Below are 7,321 nucleotides of genomic sequence, written 5' to 3'. Positions count from 1 at the left end.
AACCACCAACCAGCCACTGAAGCCAAGTATCATTGTGCCCCGTCGACCTCACTCTCCTCGCTGTCATTACGTATCTCACCTTATCAGACCGACAACCAGTTATGAGGGGATCTAGCGAAGCGTGTTCAAATTAGGAGCATGACTAACTGCTTCCACTAGATATTTGACTCGGGTATCAAATAGTGCTTGTCGATGTGTGTGTGTATGTATGTATGTATGTATGTATGTATGTATGTATGTATGTGTTTATGTATTTATGTGTGTTTATGTATGTGTGTGTAGGTATGTATGTGTTTGTGTGTGTGTATGTGTGTGTGCATGCATGCATGTATGTGTGTATGTGTTTATGTATTTATGTGTGTTTATGTATGTGTGTGTAGGTATGTATGTGTTTGTGTGTGTGTATGTGTGTGTGCATGCATGCATGTATGTTTGTATGTGTTTATGTATTTATGTGTGTTTATGTATGTGTGTGTAGGTATGTATGTGTTTGTGTGTGTGTATGTGTGTGTGCATGTATGTATGTATGTATGTATGTATATATGTATGTATGTATGTATGTATGTATGTATGTATGCATGCATGTATGTATGTATGTGAGTTTATGTATGTGTGTATGTATGTATGTGTTTATGTATGTGTATGTGTGTAAGTATGTATGCATGTATGTGTGTATGTATGTATTTTTATGTATGTGTGTGTATATATGTATGTGTATATGTATGAATGAATTCTTTTTCTTGATATTAGTATTTTTTTCTGGAAGGAGTGAGTTATTTCCTCACAAAAACAAAAGAAAAACCAAGGTACCATCGCTGGAATTTGGATAACCACAGCGGTAATTGTTACATATTGAACATCAAGAAAGTTGCGGATATTTTTACTCATCCATTTACAAATTGTATCTGTAAAGTTCGTGTTAATTGGTTTCTTTATTTACTTGAAAATTTTAGCTCTCCCAGTTTGTGGCTTAAGCAGGTAGAAAAGTACCCAAGTGCAAAAATGACTATTTATACGAATTTTTTTTTTTTTTACTTGTTTCAGTCATTTTGACTGCGGCCATGCTGGAGCACCGCCTTTAGTCGAGCAAATCGACCCCGGGACTTATTCTTTGTAAGCCCATTGCTTATTCTATCGGTCTATTTTGCCGAACCGCTAAGTGATGGGGACATAAACACACAAGCATCGGTTGTCAAGCAATGCTAGGGGGACAAACACAGACACACAAACACAAACACACATATACATACATACATATATATATATATATATATATATATATATATATATATATATATATATATATATATTCATATATACGACAGGCTTCTTTCAGTTTCCGTCTACCAAATCCACTCACAAGGCATTGGTCGACCCGGGGCTATAGCAGAAGACACTTGCCCAAGATGCCACGCAGTGGGACTGAACCCGGAACCATGTGGTTGGTTAGCAAGCTACTTACCACACAGCCACTCCTGCGCCTATGTAAATTTAAAAGCAGAGTAAAGGAGTAGCAGATCTCGAAGCAGTTTTTCCATAAATATTATCCTTGTCACTGATTTTGGAAGAGATGTTCACATCTTCAGGACAATTAATCTCTCTGACCGTAGTGTCTCTTTCTAATCCAGGCCGGAGGACACAACCAGTGGATTTTCGTCGAAGAAATGACATGGGTCTTGAGGTCAAATAAAAGAGAAGCACAGATAGGCGCAGGAGTGGCTGTGTGGTAAGTAGCTTACTTACCAACCACATGGTTCCTGGTTCAGTCCCACTGCGTGGCACCTTGGGCAAGTATCTTCTACTATAGCCTCGGGCCGACCAAAAGATTTGGTAGACGGAAACTGAAAGAAGCCCGTCGTATATATGCATATATGTGTGTCTTTGTGTGTGTGTATTTCTCCTCCCAACATCGCTTGACATCCGATGGTGGTGTGCTTACGTCCCCGTAACTTAGCGGTTCGGCAAAAGAGACCGATAGAATAAGTACTAGACGTCCAAAGAATAAGTCCTGGGGTCGATTTGCTCGACTAAAGGCGCTGCTCCAGCATGGCCGCAGTCAAATGACTGAAACAAGTAAAAGAGTAAAAGAGAGAGAGAGAGAGAGACTGTCACGTTTCCTTCCCGTCCTAAATAACTATGTCGGATCTATTATGTTTGCACTTGGTAGAAGTTTTGAAAGGGAACGTTCCACCAATATTATTTATACTGATATGTGTGTAAGTATATAATCTATAGCAGCGGTGTTATTTACAGTTATCCTTCGTTTGTCTTTTCTGTAGATGGCGTTGTATGTTGTTTTAGAAACAACACCAAGACACAGTGGGAGGTAGTACCTCGATGATATTTTTCGACAGCTGTTGATTACAAGTGTTATGTCTTCCACAGAAAAAGAAACATAATTGACTCTTCCGGTTTCATCTAGGGATTTTAAGGGCTTCGATACCCCCATTTGTTCGTGGGGTATTTTGTAACTGTCTCCTACTCCAGGTTTGCAATGTGTAGTTTCAAGATGTGACATGATGCAGCCACGAGCTCAGAAGAAGCTACATTTCATATTAACATTATCCCCCGTTTGAAGGCGGTGAGCTGGCAGAAACGTTAGCACGCCGGGTGATATGCTTAGCGGTGTTTCGTTTGTCTTTACGTTCTGGGTTCCAATTCCGCCGAGGTCGACTTTGCCTTTCATCATTTCGGGGCCGATGAATAAAGTATCAGTTACGCACTGGGGTCGATATAATTGACTTAATCCCTTTGTCTGTACTTGTTTGTCCTCTATGTGTTTAGCCCCTTGTGGGTAGTAAAGAAATAGGTATTTCGTCTGTCTTTATATTCTGAGTTCAAATTCCGCTGAGGTCGACTTTGCCTTTCATCCTCTCAGGGTCGATAAATTAAGTACCAGTTACGCACTGGGGTCGATGTAATCGACTTAATCCCTTTGTCTGTCCTTGTTTGTCCCCTCTATGTTTAGCCTCTTGTGGGCAATAAAGAAATAAGAAACGTTAGCACGCCGGGTGAAATGCTTAGTGGTATTTCGTCTGTCTTTATGTTCTGAGTTCAAATTCCGCCGAGGTCGACTTTGCCTTTCATCCTTTTGGGATCGATTAATTAATTACCAGTTACGTACTGGGGTCGATCTAATCGACTGCCTCACTCCGCAAACGTTTCGGGACTTGTGTCTAGAGTAGAAAAGAATATTATCCCCCATTTGGTGAACTGGCAGAAGGAGGCAACGTTAGCATGCCGAGGAAAATGCTTATCGGCATTTCGTCCGTTTTTACGTTTGAATTCAAATTCTGCCGATGTTGATTTTGTCTTTTATCCTCTCGGGGTCGATAAAACAAGTACCAGTTAAACACTGGGGTCGATGTAATCGACGTACTCCCTCCCCCAAAAATTGCTGACCGTATGTCAAAATTTGAAACCAGTATAACCCCACTTTCGTAGTTTACGGAAAACACTGTTACTTTTTTACTTTTGTCAGTCATTTGATCGTGGCCATGCTTGAGCCCCGCCTTTAGTAGAGCAAATCGACCCCAGAACTCATTCTTTGTTAGCCTAGTACTTATTCTAACGGTCTTTTGCCGAACCGCTAGGTTACAGGGACGTAAACACACCAGCATCGGCTGTCAAGTGATGTTGGGGGGACAAACACAGACACACAAACATATATACACATACATACATACACACACACAAACACACACACATATACGACGGGCTTCTTTCAGTTTCTGTCTACAAAATACACTCACAAGGCTTTGGTCGGCCCGAGGCTACAGTAGAAGGCACTTTCCCAAGGTGCCACGCAGTGGGACTGAACCCGGAACCATGTTGTTGGTAAGCAAGCTGCTTACCACACAGCGACTCCTGAGCCAACATATATTATATATATATATATATATATATATATTATATATATATACATACATATATATATATATATATATATATATATTATATATATATATATATATATATATATATATACATATATATAGAGAAAACGCACACACACTGTCTCACACACGTACATACTGCGTTCGTGGCTGCAGTAAACTGACGAAAATAATTTGTCGATAGCGTCAATATTGTACTTTTGTATAGGATGTTATCATGTTATCAACAGCAATAAGAAACTGAAAAACAAACGTAAAACAAAACAAAAATAGTAATAATAAATAAACAACGTAAAATAACGTAAAAATGAGAAATGAAAACCATGTGAAGAAGAACATTTAATTTTAACGAAATAATTTCAATTAAATGTTGTCCCCGAATGTTCATTTAAGCAACTTTCAGGGCCAGTATATTTGGCTGTGCTTCAAATATTTTCAACGATGCAGAAACTTTTCTCTAAGCCGACGGTAAACCGCAAACACTTAATTAATTGGTTGATAAGACAATTATTTTGAGATGATAAGGCAATAAACTGCTATAATGGGCATAGCCGGCGAGAGCAAATGTAAACCAACTTGAATTCTTTATCAAAATTACATTTATTTCTTTTTCTACCAGATGTCAACTGTTTTGTATACGTAATTGCCGAAATCACCCGGAACATTCGGTAAAACACAAACTATAATTATATTACAGTGAATTTAATTGAACCAAATAATTTATTTAAACCCATTTTACTTGCAGTGTTCGTGACTTGGCCATTTTCTGTCTCTGCTTTATACATCTTCGAGACTTTGGGGGTAGGTTTATACTTGTTATGATTCCAGTGCTTTTGGGGTTTTTTTTTTTTTTCACGTTTTTGTAATGTTTCTCAGAGATTTGTTGAACTCATCATCATTTTTAGTTATAGCTTCTTTAAAAGTAAAAGAAAAAGAACAGTTGGGAAATAGACCAAAGTTTTGAGATATATTAAAGAGTTTGGGATTGTTTCTCTCTCTCTCTCTCTCTCTCTCTCTCTCCTCTCTCTCTCTCTCTCTCTCTCTCTCTCTTTCTTTCCTTCTCCCTCCTCCACGCATACAGACACTTATACACTGAAAGACACACACACACGTACACTCACACATACACACACATACATTTTCATTATTTTATTCTTAAGCCGTACACCCATAAACCCACTGACCCGGTTTCCATGGCGTATAAGTGACCGAGAACACATTTCCTTATGAAAGGGACGTCGGTCTGTTATAGGGTTCAAATCCAGAAATTTAAAGGCGGGTGAGTAGATCGATTACATCAACATCAGTACTCGACTGGCACATTATCTTATCGACGCCGAAGGAATCAAAGGTAAAGTTGACCATGGCAGGATTTGAACTCAGAACGTGAAGATTCTTTTCTACCCTAAGCACAAGGCCCGAAATTTTGGGGGAAGGGGCCAGTCGATTAGATCGACTCCAGTACGCAACTGGTACTTAATTTATCGACCCCAGTACGCAACTGGTACTTAATTTATCGATCCCAGTACGCAACTGGTACTTAATTTATCGACTCCAGTACGCAACTGCTACTTAATTTATTGACCCCGAAAGGATGAAAGGCAAAGTCGACCTCGGAGCAATTTGAACTCAGAACGTAAAGACAGACGAAATACCTATTTCTTTACTACCCAGGAGGGGCTAAACACAGAGAGGACAAACAAGGACAGACAAACGGATAAAGTCGATTATATCGACCTCAGTGCGTAACTGGTACTTATTTAATCGACCCCGAAAGGATGAAAGGCAAAGTCGACCTCGGCGGAATTTGAACTCAGAACGTAGCGGCAGCCGAAATACGGCTACGCATTTCTGCCAGCTCGCCGCCTTTATTTACGTACACATAACAACACATAGTTACATACATACAAATTAACATGCGCACACATTGACTTCAAAATCTGTCACAACGCCAGCAATTTTAGGGGAGGGTGTAAGTCAATTACATCGACCCCAGTGTTCAGCTGGTACCAATTTTACCGATCCTGAAAGGATGAAAGGAACACACACACACACACACACATCGACGGGCTCCTTTCAGCTTCCGTCTACCAAATCCACTCACAGGTCTTCGGTCGGCCGAGGGCTATGACAGAAGACACTCTCCCAAGTGCCACAATATATATATATATATCACCATAAACGACGAAGCCATCAGATGTTGCTACACATCGCTGGTCACAATGTGCTTCGCATTGCTTTAGCCCTCAAATGACGCCACCCCACTGGCTAAGCGAGCAAGCCACACACACACACACACACACACACACACATACACACACACATACACACACACGCACACACACACACACACACATGTATATATATATATATATATATATATATGCATATTCTTTTACTCTTTTGTTTCAGTTATTTGACTGCGGCCATGCTGGAGCACCGCCTTAAAGGGGGTTTTAGTCTAAGAAATCGAGCCCTGGACTTATTCTTTCTAAGTCTACTACTTATTCCATCGGTCTCTTTCGCTGAACCGCTAAGTTACGGGGAACGTAAGTACACCAAGACCGGTTGTCAAGCGGCGATGGGTGGGGGTACAAAGACAGACTTAAAGACACATGCACAAATATATACATATACAACGGGCTTCTTTCAGTTTCCGTCTACCAAATCCACTCACAAGACTTTGGTCGGTCTGAGGTAATAGTGGAAGACGCCCAAGGTGCGACGCAGTGGGACTGAACCCGGAACCATTTGGTTGTGAAGCAAGCTTCTTACCACACAGCCACATATGTGTGTGTGTGTGTGTTTTTGTATCTCTTCCTCTCTCTCTCTCTCTCTCTCTAGTTGTCTATCTAGTTGTCTATCTAGCTAGCTAGCAATACACACATATATATATACATGCATATACATGAGTACACACACACACGCTCGTGTGTATGTGTGTGTGTGAATTAGGTCATGAGATCCTACTTAGTGCGGGCTGTGAGGGAGTTAGATCTTCGGTGGAAGTGGAAAGGTCAATAAAATGATCACTCATTGATGAATACTTCTGATCTCGAAAGGTCAAACAGTTCTATAGTATTAGGGCGTGCGTGCGTAATGGTCGTGTACACACGCACGCGCGCCTGCACACACACACACACACCACACACACACAAACACGGATATACACAGACTCATAAAACCACATATACATACACCTACTATGTGTAGATATTTGTATGCGCAAGCATACATATATGCATGCACACATACGCACACGCATAAAGGAACACTCGTGCATAAATAGACACACATCCGTATATACAGAGAAGCAGAAATATACACACGATTATACACGCATACAAACAACACCTAGAGTACATACATGTTCATATACACAAACAAACATACATACAAACATGCACACATACAGAAGCACACAC

Source organism: Octopus sinensis, unplaced genomic scaffold (genome assembly GCF_006345805.1).
Source record: "Octopus sinensis unplaced genomic scaffold, ASM634580v1 Contig09775, whole genome shotgun sequence".
NCBI lineage: Eukaryota > Metazoa > Mollusca > Cephalopoda > Octopoda > Octopodidae > Octopus > Octopus sinensis.
The sequence above is the reverse complement of the archived record's forward strand: the minus strand, read 5'-3'. Positions refer to the sequence as shown.